Genomic DNA, 14,066 nt, shown 5'->3' on the forward strand with positions numbered 1-14,066 from the left:
ATATGAGAGAAAAAGCCAAGGACAAACAAAGAAACCATCTTCTCTCTACAGCCGATGGGCACCATATTAGCACTTCCCAGAGACAGGCATTTCAACTCACCGGGAAGAGAGTTCTAGTGATCATAACAGATTCTGCTGGTGAAATGTTTGCCAGGTACCTTGTCTTTATTACCTATGCTGGCCATATATTAGAGAGCCCCTATGACTACAATCTTAAGCAACATGCCCACAGTCACAATGCTGGTAATGTTCAGAGGTATTAATGGTGACCAGAATGTTAAAAGTCAATCCTGAACACCCTCAGGAAGATGTCCACAATACAGGAGAGAAACGTCTAATTGTGGTCTTGTGAAAATACACAACTGAGCGCAACTGCTACTGGCCTTTCTGTCCTGTGCATGCCATGACACGTATGTTATAGTCACTTTGCTTACTTCATAAAGACGTGGAAGATATAATTCCTGACTCCAAAGTTTACAGGAATAACTAGTGTAGAAAATATGAAAGATTGTGCAGTAATTTCAATATCTTTTCTGAAGAAAAAAAAAAGCATTTGAAATATCTAAACTAGATAAAGGATATTTCAGGCTATTTGGAGAACTATGTCAAAGGAAATTATACAGTCCCTGACTTGAGCTTGCAGGCTGAAGAGGGTATTAAGACCCCAATAATGTTACAAGTCAGACTTGTATACAAGTTGTGTTCAAATTGATATTAGAAAAAAAAATAAAGGAAAAAAAATGAGCCACTGAAATCAGCCATCCTTTCTGATAGCAATCAAACTACAGAATGTCACAGACAGAAAATAACTATTGTCTTCACCCGTTACTTCCAAGCAATTGTCTCCTAAACACGGCTGCTGCGCCTGAGCCTGCCCACCTCAGAAGTCCCCAATCTTCTCTACAATCTCATGAAAATGTGTTAGCATCTTCCTTACGAATTCCTTTAAAGGATCACATCTACCCACCAAGTCAGTTTTCCAGAAGTGTAATATGTTCAAAGAGAGACAGAGCAACAGCAGCAGGGCAGATGTTGTGGGATCTCTCCTGCCCTTTGTAAATGCCTTTCATGTGTTTATGCTGAGAGTTTAGCACTGAAACATACTTAACCTGTGGCACTAGGTTCACTCCAAGTCAACAATGGCTTCCGCATAGCTGTGATCAATTTGCTTAAACAGCTGGTTTGACTGATCTTTCCACAGAATCAGCCTAATTGTGTGACAGGTTGAACATCTGAGACACCTCTGTACAAAGACAAGGCAGGCTCCATATTAACTCACTCAAAGACGTCCCCCCTTTTCTCCAGATCTGCGGGATTGCCAAGTGGCTGTTGGTAAAAGTTAAAATCATGCCCTCTTTCCCCTTTCTCAGCTTCCAAATGAAAAGACAAAATATATAGCCATCCAGACAATCTCTGGAGAAGCTAAGTGGGGACATAAATAATAACTATACATTTAACGATACAGCCGTAGCATAGAAAAACATCAACAGGAAAACAGTGACTTAAAGAGATTTAAAGAAACAACTACCTCTTTTCAGTAGCATATGTGAGTCCTTTCAGGCAATCAATTATTCATAAATATTAGATTAGCATTTTCTATTTGCTTTGTGATAAAATGCAAATAACTCTTAAAGTTGCCAGGAATCAGTTCTCTTTCAAATACATTTTTCTTTCAGCAAATTATGTTCTTTCCCTGTTATCTACTCCATTCAAATCAAAACACCAATCTTGTTCAAAACTGGTACTTTGTCCAAATTTGCATACCTGGATACTGATAAAATATTTCTGTTATATTCTCTAAAATCCTACTGGCAAAATAAGAAGATTCATAAACTGTCTACAGAAATCAGAGCAGGTGGCATTCAGACAAACCTGGGTCTCTTTCTCACTATGATTAACCAGCTCGTAATGACAACATAGTGGCATGAAGAGGGAGCTGTAGCTCTTCTGAGACACAATTCTGCACGCCCCAGCTTATCCACGCTCTGCGATCTCCTGTCTGATTCTGATTCTCTCCCTCTTTCTCTCTCTCTCTCTCTCCCATCTTTTTAACCATTGTGCCAGCTCCATTTAAATGTATCTGCTGTGGATCTGGTCAAGTGGAGATAATCCATGCAAATCAGAAACTGTGGTTGTCAGTGTGTGGTTCCCGGAGAGGACTCAGCCTGAGGAGGTCACTCGTTCCCGGCCGCTCCTCCCTTTCTATCTCTCCCCTTATTGCAGAACTGCTGTGTGTATACAGTGGCAGAAAGGACTCAATTGACTTCAACTGCTGCCTGGTTTTGCTTACAACTTTTTCTTATAAAGGAACTTACCTCCATCTGTCTTTTCAAGGTAGGAAGCCTGATTCTTCTAAAGACGCGTGTAATGCCTCTCCTGTCTGCTCATTGTCAAATGTCACTGGAATGCTTTACATTGTTGCTGGCACTGGGCGCAAATGCTGCGATTCCAGGTGCCTCACGCTTTTGTTACTTAACCGTGTAGGCACAATTGTTTAAGCGTCGGGCATTTGGATGTTTATTTTTCATGTAGCCAGCTTCAGTTTTAAAACACAAGGAAGACTAGAGTGCCTACTCTCCAACCTAGAAATACAATTCGCTATCAAGTTTTCCCTCTTAAAAAAATAATAACCTCTCTAGATGTTTTAACTTCTCCTGCGCCATGGCCAGTTACAGCCAAGTGTAAAATTCAGTGGTGAGAAGGGAGGCTGTGTATTGTTTGCCTGTGCCTAGGACCTTCTTGCAGCATTTTCTCTGAAAAAAAGAATTAACTGTTGAAATGTTTTTAACATCAGTGGGAAATCTGTAGATCTTCATTCTGCTGCAGTGGCAACAAGCTAGAGGCCCTATTGCTAACTGGCCTGTCAAACAGATTTATTCTTCACAGTTCACGAATTGCTAGGCTATCAGAAGCGCTGCAATTAGTTGGGATCCAGTTACTGTTGTTAGAAGTGCTGTTACATATTGTTTTGAAATTTAAATTCTATTTCAGAAAAGTTTAATGTAAAGAGGCTCTTTAAACGCTGATGTGTATATAGTGCCATTGGAGAGCATTATTCAAGAATGATTTCAATAGTCAAATAGTTAAGCTTGGGTTAAAAAATGTGTGGAAGAGGTTAATAGATTGTATAATATATATATGTGTATGTGTGTTGTTTCTGAAAGCAACCCCTCAGCTTGTAATACTTCAAATGTGTTTCCTTGAAGTGACTTGTAATAGTATTTTAATCATTCCTTAGTCATTTTAACTTTAAATCACACCAAAATGTCATGTAATTACAAATTCAAAAAATCTTTTGAATTAGTACAAATATAATTAAAACATTCCAGTTGCAACTCAGATAAATGACATCTGAATATACTCTTTGCTAATGTGTTTTTGCATTTTGACATATGGCTCTGACAAGGATATTTAATCCCTTGTATGAGATAGAACCGAACATAAATAGTAAACAAAGTTGACAGTCCTGAGAAGAAAAGAGAAATGTTTTCTGGTGTACCTAATCATTTTGATGTCGTAAAGCCCAGATTCCATCTTCTAGGTAGATACTTGTAGTTAGTAGAGTTTGTGGGGGGAAATTTATTATCCACATAAAATATCTCAGTGTCAAAGCTCTGTGTGTGTGTGTGTGTTTGTGTGTGTGTGTGTGTTTCCTTTTGATACTGAATGTTATGTTGAAAAAATTACCCTCTGATTTCTGAGTACAGTGGTACAAGGCACGGAGCCCTGTCATTGTTAGCATAAAGAAGCCGTCCACACAAGTATTCCTATACACAGGGCGATCTCTCTGTCTCTGGCATTGGTTAGGTTATTCTATGTAAAATTTAACACATAAATATGTTCTGCTTCATGGCATTTTATTGGTCCTATTGGTATGAAAGCTACTCCAAGAAGATGAGAAGAGGGGTGTTTATAGCAGTGTGTAATAAAAAACCCTTCACGGCGAGAAAAGAGGAATTTGACTTATTACTTACCTAGTCATTAGAGTTTCTCTGAAAACTCTTTGAAATCCTGAGTTGTAAAGTAAACTGAGGCTTGCCGGGAAAGGTTAATTGAGTGTATCTGTTGTAGCCATGTGGCTGCCCACGATATCTCCGGTGCAGTCATTGTCACTAGAGTATTCTATTTGAGCATCTGTACTACAGGGAAGAAAGGGATTCCTCACTCCATGGTCAAGAGAGACTCTTCTATGTCCAAAGGATTTGGATAGGAACCCAGCCTGTCCACCCCACCACCACACACACCACCACCCCTCCAGCACAGGAGATGTGAGATGTGCAGGGTAGCCTGGCTGGGTGAACTTGAGATTAGTATTAAACTAAAGGGTGCCCTTTCAGAACAAAGGAATACCACAGATACTCAGTCAGCAGGCATGCTGAGGAGAGACAGAGAAAGTAGCCAAGAGGCTCTTCTGGGGACGGAGAAAATGCTGCCAACTAGGCATTCTCTTTGCATCCACATTACGTGGATTTGATGGGTCTGTAGGCTCTCCCCCTGGAATTCCAAACTATCATTTCACGGGGCTATTTCAAAAGCAGAAATTTTTATAGATGCTTGCGTTTGTTTGCAAACCTCAAGAAAGTCTCCAAAGACCTACCTCCTATGCCTTTAGTCAGGCCTTACTGTGCATCCTAAATAAAATGGTCACAGCCTTCAACTCCCCCTGGGTTCCTTTGCTTCATCTGTATACTTCCCATTCCTCCACTAACTCATTCAAGCAACTGCTCAGGGTAAGTTACATTTCCTCTATTTCAGCGTGCCTTGCAGCAAAATGTAGAGCACTGGTAAACCTCATGGCTGTATTTAATAGCAGGCTGTTATTCCCACCTGACTCCCTTCTGCTGGCTGTACTGAATACAGTTTAAAAGATAAATTTTCATCTTAAAAGGTTACTACGTGGGGTGTTGATAAGTTGTCCAGAACTTTGGGAGTGTTCAGTGGGACCACAGAAACTTGCAGCCCTGCTTGAGGGAAAATGAGCTGCATTATCAGCAGGCATTTTGATGCTGCTTCATCTGCACGCAGGCACGGCTCCTCAGGAAGCTTTTCTACCACACTACACATTTTTCCCAGACCTTGGAAGTTATTGCCAAGTGTGACTAGATTATGGCATCTAGGGAACAGACATCAGATCCTTACTGCTTTATTTGCACTAATTTGAATCTTCATGGTAATGCTGTGAGGTCAAGGGGACCATCATACATATGCTGTAGATAAAGATGTAGAGGTTCAGAGAAGTTAATTGACTTTGTCAAGGCTACGGAGTTGTAGCAGACATGGGATTTGAACCTGCTTATCCTTTGAAATCACATATAAAGATGCTTCCTGGCTTATCTGTCAGGGTGCTTCCTTCTCTCTCCCAATAGCAAGCATACCCCATTCAGCCGTCTGCTGTCTTGACATAGCAGAACTAGGTATCTGGTTCTGATTTTTCAACTGCTTCATAGCTCTTCCTCTCGATCTGTATTAGCCTTATGGCACAGGTTTTATAAGAGTTATCTCACTGAAAGCCTGACAGGAATGGTTACTAGGAGAGTAGAACTAAATCAGATCTGTAATTGACCAGCGTGTCAACTCGGTCTTTGAAGTGCCAACTCCTCCCCTTACTTTCTTTTTTCTGTCTAAAAATAAGATTGACAGCTTTTTATATGTTTGGAGTATCAGTGGTGCAAAGAGTAATGTTGGAAATTAACCCGAGGCTCTGTCTAACTGCCGTTCCTAGTAACTCCATTGAAGTTCTGCTAACAATTAAAACATTGATGCAAACAACTGTTCACATAAGAAACTGTTCCCTGTCTTGTGGAACCAGATGTACTGTGTGGTCAGCAATGGCCCTTTCTTTTGCCTTTCTGTTCACTGGGAACATCTGTATGGAAAGTTCCTGAGATAAAATATCGCCAGCCCATTTACAAAGCAGCAAGAGCTAACACATGATAATGAATGTTAAATATGCTGAGTGTGAACCACTCGGCACAGTTAACGTCCTTATGTCATAATTGTTATCCCCTTTATGAGGGCAAAATAAGATCCCATCCTTACAGAAAAGTGAGAGCAACCTTCCTTCTGTCTGCCTGTTTGTGGTAGCTTCAGTCTTCCCCTATTGTCTTTCCTCCAATGTAAAAAGATGAAGTATATCACGCATGTTACCCATGGGAGTCTCATTCATACACTGCTCATTTGACCCGACGATATCATCTGTGCAATACAGATCTGTACAACCTATACAAGATCAATACACAATCCAGTGGAAAAGGTGTGGGGACCAGAGGTCAGTAGTGATTGTATAAGATACACATTTATTTGGGGGAACAAATGAAAAACAATTTTGATACCATTGTGTGAAACCAGTATTCTTTTTCAATCATATTTCAAACACCAGGCAGATGGACTGCTCTTCTAGGTCCAAAATGTCTCTACCCACTGGCAGGCAGAAAGCCCAAGAACATATCTTTACAGCTAGTTGAATATACCAGTTTTGTATGGATTAGTCACGTTAGATGGCAGCCATCGGTATGGGAAAATCTGGGAATTAATTTAAATTTGAGCTTATCCTGCCATCATCTCTGCTGAGTGAGTTCCTTAGCCTGTAAGGCATTCCACTCAGATTTGATTTCTCAAGTCAAATTACTTGGGTGCTATTTCCACCACAAAAGGATAAAGATAGGCAAAGAGAAAGAGGCTGACACTCTCACTCAGAACAGTTACGGCTGACCCCAAACCACTGCAAGGAGGGATCCCGCGTCACTCCACCCATCAGCCCCATTACTCAATTCTTTGCCTGAAAATGTCAGCTTCTTCAAATTGAAAATAAAATCAAAAGACTTTCCTCTCCGGGGAGATTTACAAAAAATATTCAGACAACTTAATTCTCAAATGTATTAGCAGTCAGCTGAGAGTGACAGTTGTCATTACATGGGAGTTCAAAAATAAAACTTCGCTAGCTCGTAAGATCGACTGTTTTGCGAAGAAGAGCGAAAATTTGCAATTGCATTCAACCAGCACCATGTCTCTCTTCTTGCTGCTGTGGTTGTAGTGGTTGTCACTACTGCATGGCTCCTATCAGTCTTCTCCCAGAAAAGCTACAGAGCCCCTTCCACACAGGATTTCATGTCCGCAGTGGCTGAAGTTCATGCTGTATGCTTCAATCTCTGATTGTGTGGGTTCTTTTTAAATAATGCATCAATTGTTCTGGCTTAAATTAATTCACGGTGAAAATCAGACCTATGTTTCAATTTTCACAGATCTGGACCCTATGCTAAGCTGAGAGTCTGTGTTTGATTAATGTATAGACAATTCATGGCTTGCTTAATGTAGTGAGAACTACTTATATACTCAAATTTTGTTTCAGGGGTAATAAGAGATCCACTTTACAACATGTTTCTATTTTAATTTTGTAAATTATATTTGTAAATATATATATATATATATATATTTAGAGAGAGAGAGAGAGAGAGAGAGGTTATAACACTGGATCTGTGCTTTCCCGAAAATACAATAGTGTACATGTGTTCAACTTAAAAAGAAGTAGCATGAGGAAAGAAATGACTCCACTGAATAAAAATGATAGATATTATAATTTCTCATTTTGATGTAAAACAGAGACACAACTGCTGAAAGAATTAGTTGGGAAGGTGGAAACAATGGAAAAATGAAAAGATAATGAAAATTACAGAGACAAGGAAAATAGTACAAGGATGAAGAGAGTGGTAGTGTCTGAAATGAGGAAAGGGCTAGCTGATTTTAAAGGATTCAGACCTATGTGTTTCTTATAAGCCACAGTTTACAGCTTGTTAACTTGTACTATCAAATCTTCATAACTTACCGTAAAGTGCCAATAGTAATTAATCTTAAACAAAAATTACCCTTTGGCTCTAAGAGGAGACAGGCTAGGAAAGGCAGGAGGGTGGAAGGAGGCTCTGCCGAAGAAGGGTCGAACAGAGAACATTTGTGACCGTGAGCCAAGTTCTAAAAGGGAATTAACTGGGCATGTGGAAGGGAAGACTGTGGGCCATGGGCTTTGGAGACTAGTGACTACAAAGCTTTTCCAAAAAGTCGGGTGCTCCTGGGAAGAGTCTCGGACACCTGCAGTAAGATACGGCCTCAAGAAGACACATAGGCGGCGCACACCACAGCAGAAAGTGGGGGCAAGCAGCAGAGGTGCCCAGCTAGTAGAAGGACTTCCGCTCTCCTTGTGGGGACCAAGGCCCAGTGGAAACAAAAATCTCCTAGTGAGTGCCTCTAAAGATTCTGGGGAGTAAGGACACTAAACGAGGGCTCCAGTACTGGCTGGATAGCAAAGCTCAGGTGTGGCATTTCGTCTCAGCTCTGAATGGTTTCTTCATTTTTCCACCTTCAGCCACAGTGGTGTTAAACACTATCGTGAAATCTTTTTGATTAGCTTGGGACAAAAGCCATTGCAAACCGGCCACTGGGATTTTAGTGGATTCAGGTAGGGATGGAGAAAGAGTCTGCAGGTGACTATGTGCCTCTAATTAACGAGAGGGGTGTGTGGCCATAGTTTAAAGTTTCACATCTTTGATTTAGAAGAAAGAGGTAAATAGGCATTTTAAATCACAGAAGCTGACGCTTCAAAGAAAGCACAAAGCAGCTGGCTGGCTTCAGACATGGACCTATGCTACAATTCCGTCAGGAATGCCAATGCCTCTCTCCAGCCCTCAGCTTCTTCATCCGTAAAATAAATTTTAAAAATACCCACTTCTCAACTTTACAGTAGGGAGAAAAGGCAGCTGTGATCACCCTAATCCTATGCTGAGATTAGTCTCCATTCAATTATGTTTTCTGAACAAAAAAATATATTCATGCCTTGCTCCATGCCATTCATAGACATAACAATTTCGATGTTTCTTAGTTTCATTTTCTTTTGTAGCTTAGAAAATAGCTTTATGAAGCAAGAAAGGGCTGATTCTAATCTGTTCCTAATAAAGCATCTCTGGTGTGTTGGATTTAAAACTGTCTAGTCCTTGGCTCAGTGAGATAGACCACAGCCACGAAAAAAAAAAATGCTTCTGGTACTGGAAGTCATATTCATAATTTTGATTAAAACTAATAGTTTCACCTAACTCTGCTCCTCTGACTCAGTTTAACATCAGTTGGACCTAAAGACTCTGAGCCAGTATGTGCTCATGTCTATGGCTCTTCAGATTTAGTTATTTTTATTCTATATATATGCATGTTTTGTTTAAATGTGTGTGCATGAACCACATGTGCTCCTGATGCCCTTGGCGGTCAGAAGAGAACATTGGGCCCCCTAGAACTGGAGTTACAGAAGGCTGTGGGCTGCCATATGTATGCCAGGAGCCCCACCTTGCTCCTCTGGAAGAGCAGCCATTGCCCTGACAGCTGAGCCACGTCTCTGGACCCTTTGTGGCTCCTAAATTAGTGTGTCCATCCCTGTTCCCAGCCATGCCAGGAAGGGCGCTGGCTCTAGCAATTTTCTGAGTCCATTTTGTGAGCAGCATGTGTCCAAACTGCCGGGGATTTCCTGAACCTAAGCTCAAAAGCCAGATTGACAACTTCTGAGAACTGTGAATTAGACAAGCTACACACATCTTCCTAAAAGGACTCTTCTCTTGAGTTGTGTGTGTGAGGCAAGGTGAATATAGAGAACTCCTGGAGAAGGAAGGGTCTTCCATACCTTCCTAGGGCTTTTGTTGGTTTCTCTGAGTACTATGTAAATGAGTTTCTTAAACACAGACTGCCATTGATTTCTTCCTGATGGTCATTGATTCCCTCAGCATTGCTTCATGTATGCATTCTCCCCCAAACATCTAGCATTGATATTTCTCTCCCTGGATCTCTGTCCTCAATCCATTATAAGCATATCATTAAAACCTGTTTAATTTCCTAAGAAAGATTACATTAAGAGCACTGTCAGTGTGATTATGTCAATGGCAAAAGATAAACATGTATTAGGCAGTGCAAAATGCTATTATCTGTCAGGGTCAATCTGCTTGTTTTAGGTAGAGCAATCTGCCACCCCCACGACCCCCACTACTCCTACCGTTTGCTAGTCATGAAAGTACGTGCTTCTCTACCGGGTACTGTTTGAAGAAATTATGACAGTGAATGGCACTCAGTTGCCTACTACTATGACATAATTTCTATGTCGCTAAAGTCGGGTGTGTGTGTGTGTGTGTGTGTGTGTGTGTGTGTGTGTGTGTGGTGTGTGAGGGGTGGGAGGAGGGAATTAGACACAAACTAAGGATCATGTGTTTCAAGTTTTATGGCATTTTTATGCTCTTGTGCATAAAGAAAAATAAGTATAATTGGAGAAATCATGGCATCCTATTTGTACCATGTGTTAGGAATAGAATGGAATTCCTGAAGAAAGGGCAGGGTGGATTATAGGATTCTACTCTGTGACAGTTTTTGCTCAGAGCTGGGCTCACCTTAACTGATGTCCACTCATAATCATTTCAATTGATCTAAATAGAAAGGAGAGTCAATGCAGGAAAGGAGAATCAAGACTTAGGGCTCATCTCGTTCTGGATGCAAACATGCTTCTTCTTTCAACTTTTTTCCTTGAGACAGTAGTTTCTAAATATATCTGAGAAACACTGCTGGCTGCCAGCTGCTACGGGCACAAAGTTCCTCTTTAATGAGATAAAACAGTATCAGGAAGTCAACTCATCCAACGTGCCAGAGCTGACTTTCACTAGGTTTCTGTACGGCCTAAAATGATCTGAAATGGAAATGAATTGAATATTCAAGCACAGTGCACCACCGCCCCTGAAAAACAGTTTCATCTGACTTCATTACATGGTGATCATTTCCTGAATGCTAGAGGATGCCGAGGAGAATAATCAAAATTGATATGTATATTGATTGGCATGCCAGTTTTCTAAATAGAAGCTGAAAAAAAATGTATATATATATATATAAACAATACTAGGCCTGTGCAGCTCTCCAGCCTGACTGCTCACAGGCGGACGAATCCACGCGCTCGCCAAACCCTCAATGGGCCTCAGTGAACGCTTCTGAAAGATTTTCTCAGCAGTCCATTACGCTCATCTTCAGTTTGATTCAGACTTTAAACATGTCATTTGCATAATTTTGCATGAGAGTGTCTGCTTTAAATTAGATAAAGGTCACCGTCATTCACAATCAAGAGGAAGGTGGAGTAAAGGTCATAATTCAATTAGAAAAAAAATTCCTGATTAGATGTAGAGGTGTGTTCACGTGATTCCGTATCATTGGACAAACGCAAGTCCACAAACTGACCTCAGTAGGAGGGAGCCTTCAGAGATTTCTGTCAAAATCAGATTCTTTTAAAAAAATCAGATTAAAAAAAAAAAAAAAAACAGTGTAGAGAGACATAGTTCAGCTGGCACTTTTAGCACCGGTTGTCTTTTATAATGTCATTAGGTTTTAGGAATGACATAAATGACAATTTTATCTGAAAAATAAAGTAGTGGGTTATAATGAATTAATAACAGGTGGCAATTGATCGGCAAGCCACCCCGGGGCCTGAGGTTACTTCTCCCTGAGGTGGTTCCTAGTTCTTTCACGCTGCTTAAAGCCCGGAGATGTCACAGATAATCTCTGTTCTTTCATAACCATTGCATAGCTCACAGGGACATTTAGAAGTGCCTAACACTGTTTTTGAATTTTGACTTCTCCATAGTGTTTCTGTGATTAGAACAGGGTGGATAAATGTAGCTGGTGGCAGGCAAGTAGCACTTTTTATGTAACTTTTTTAAAGTATAAGTTGAGTAGGTGCAAATTAGTAGAACACCAACAAACACTAATGTGAATTTTTTTTATGCTGCCCACGATCGATTCAAACACTGAAAGGCAGATAAGAGGGTACCTTTTGTTCATGTTGGGCCATTTACAGTGGGCACCGAAAGGCTACCAGCAGCACTGCGTGTAGCCATCACTGAAAGGAGGCTTCCAAAACCCAGGGTCCAGTTTCCTTACTTCTAACCATGTCTTTCCCTTGTCCTGGGTGCTTGTTGCTTAAGAGACAATCTGTTTCTCATCTTGTTTGTTTGTCTCTCTGCTGTTGGGGAGGACACATCTTGGACCAACTGAAAACAAGGAGGTATCTCCTTTTCAAAGACAGATTGTTTATTTTTTTCCAAAGAAAATCAAAGCTTTTTTAAAAGAACCTTTACAGGTTAAATGGTTTAAGCAGATTATAATTAGTTAATTTTGTTAAACATAGACTGGATCAATTTTACATTATTTTAATTACCTTTTGGAATAAATGGTTTGGTGAACAAATTCACTTGATGTTCAGGATCAAACAAAATTACCTTTCCTCTGGGTAGGCTTAAGTTCCACAAAATGATGTGGAAATGACCGCCTTTGCTTTCATCTAAAAATATCGTTGGATTTAGAAAATGGTTCGAGTTGGATATATTGTATTGTGAGCCAGTCATATTTTATCATTTTCATTGCTGGTCCCCTTTTTAAAGTGGAAAATAATGAAAATTCACTAAACAGAAGTCCCAATAAGGAAACTCTCTGTGATTGGTATCATTTCTTCTGTGAGGCGGGAGGCTGGTTCAGCTTTCTTTCAGTAAGAAGCTGTGTATTATATTCTGGTAATTTATGATTTTGAATTTTTATGAAGTTATAGGCACAAGAGCTAGATGATCATTCAACATAATAAAAAAATCAGATACATTCACATCTTCAGACAGACAAAGAGAGAGAGACAGAAAGGAAAGACAGAGAAAGAGAACAACACAATTCCCTACCTGTCATTAAACAATTCTTGAATTACAAACACTATTTCCTAAGTACTTAGAAGGAAGATGAGAAAAATCACATATCTTCTGCCTACATCCTGACTTAGGAACTGTAAGAAGTAAATGCCTAGGAGGTAAAAAAAAATAATAATAATTTGCCCTTTGAAATATTATTTATCTCTATCTCATGTATGTGTGTGTATGGGTGTGTGTGTGTGTGTGTGTGTGTGTGTGTATGTATATATACCATGTAGGGACAGGAGTCTTCGGAGGCCAGAGGAGGGGCTGGACCCACTGGAATTGAAGTTGGAGTTAGTTGTGAGGTGCTAGGTGGCTGTGGGTGCCAGATGCCAGACCTGGGTGCTCTCTGAGAGCAGTAAGCACTCTTAAATAGTGATCTGTCCCTCCAGCCCAATTGTCCCTTCTTAAAGTCCTTGGGAAGTCTGCACTGTTCCAGCACCCAGTGACATCCATGCTGCTTTTTGCTACAGTGGTGGTTCTCAAACTGGGGTGACTCTTCTTCTGCTTGGAGACACACTGCAAAGTGGACCTCCTTCAACAAAGGCTTGTCCTGTCCGAAATCTCAATAACTCTAAGGATAAAAGGTACATTGTACAAGAAAAGCTAACACTTCATCTTCATTTTGTGTTTCATTTCTACATCACTTCTCTCACTACCTCTCACAGACATCTCCCATCTTGCATGATATCAACTTCTCTTCCTCCACCACAATGCCCAGGGTGCACGGACCCTGGTTCAAGAGCTCTGTTGCTGATAGCACCCTAATGCAGGACTACTTCTCTGTATTACCAGCTCTGTGTCACTTAGCCCTAAGTCTTGATCTTCTGTATCCTATAATACACCATGATTCTCCTGGGAGCCACACTTCCTATTGCTAATATCTAGCATCATTCTGTGGATATAGCTGTCCAATAAGATCTCCTCAATGAAGCCAGGCTCACCTCTAGAAATGCTGCTGCACAGGATGCTTGAAGTTAACTTAAATAGAGGTTAAGACAGGATTTCAGGCATTACAAATTAAGTGTGTAAATTATAGATGCTGGCCTGAAAATAGCACAAGTATTTTTAAATTTTTTGAAACATTACCACTCATAAGTAAGGAGGTCTGCCTAGATAATTAAGGGTTTCCCTACATATCCAGTTACATGCATTTAACTTATAATGTATTAAAACATCATGTGTTAATTAAACACAGCATTATTGTATATGTTTATAAATATAAAATTACTGTGAGTTATACATTTTAATGAAGATACTCAATGATAGTCTCATATATCCAATTGAAGCATATTTTGACATTTACACCATTAAGTGTTCCAAACTCTAGTG

At 40.2% G+C, this 14,066-nt stretch overlaps 1 protein-coding gene across 37 annotated transcripts in view; it reads left to right on the plus strand.

Annotated features, from left to right (window-relative positions):
• Positions 1-2,002: 2,002 nt before the first annotated feature.
• The window catches only part of Adgrl2 (adhesion G protein-coupled receptor L2), a 636,611-nt gene continuing 624,547 nt past the window's right edge, over positions 2,003-14,066 (plus strand). For 8 of the 37 annotated variants that reach the window (XM_060392547.1, XM_060392555.1, XM_060392556.1 and 5 more), the window contains exon 1: positions 2,003-2,334. The gene's annotated coding sequence lies outside the window, so the exon portion shown is untranslated. The remainder of the gene's footprint in view (positions 2,335-14,066) is intronic. The other 29 variants (XM_060392529.1, XM_060392514.1, XM_060392520.1 and 26 more) reach the window with 9 other exon arrangements.

This window comes from Meriones unguiculatus, chromosome 10, assembly GCF_030254825.1.
Source record: "Meriones unguiculatus strain TT.TT164.6M chromosome 10, Bangor_MerUng_6.1, whole genome shotgun sequence".
Lineage (NCBI taxonomy): Eukaryota > Metazoa > Chordata > Mammalia > Rodentia > Muridae > Meriones > Meriones unguiculatus.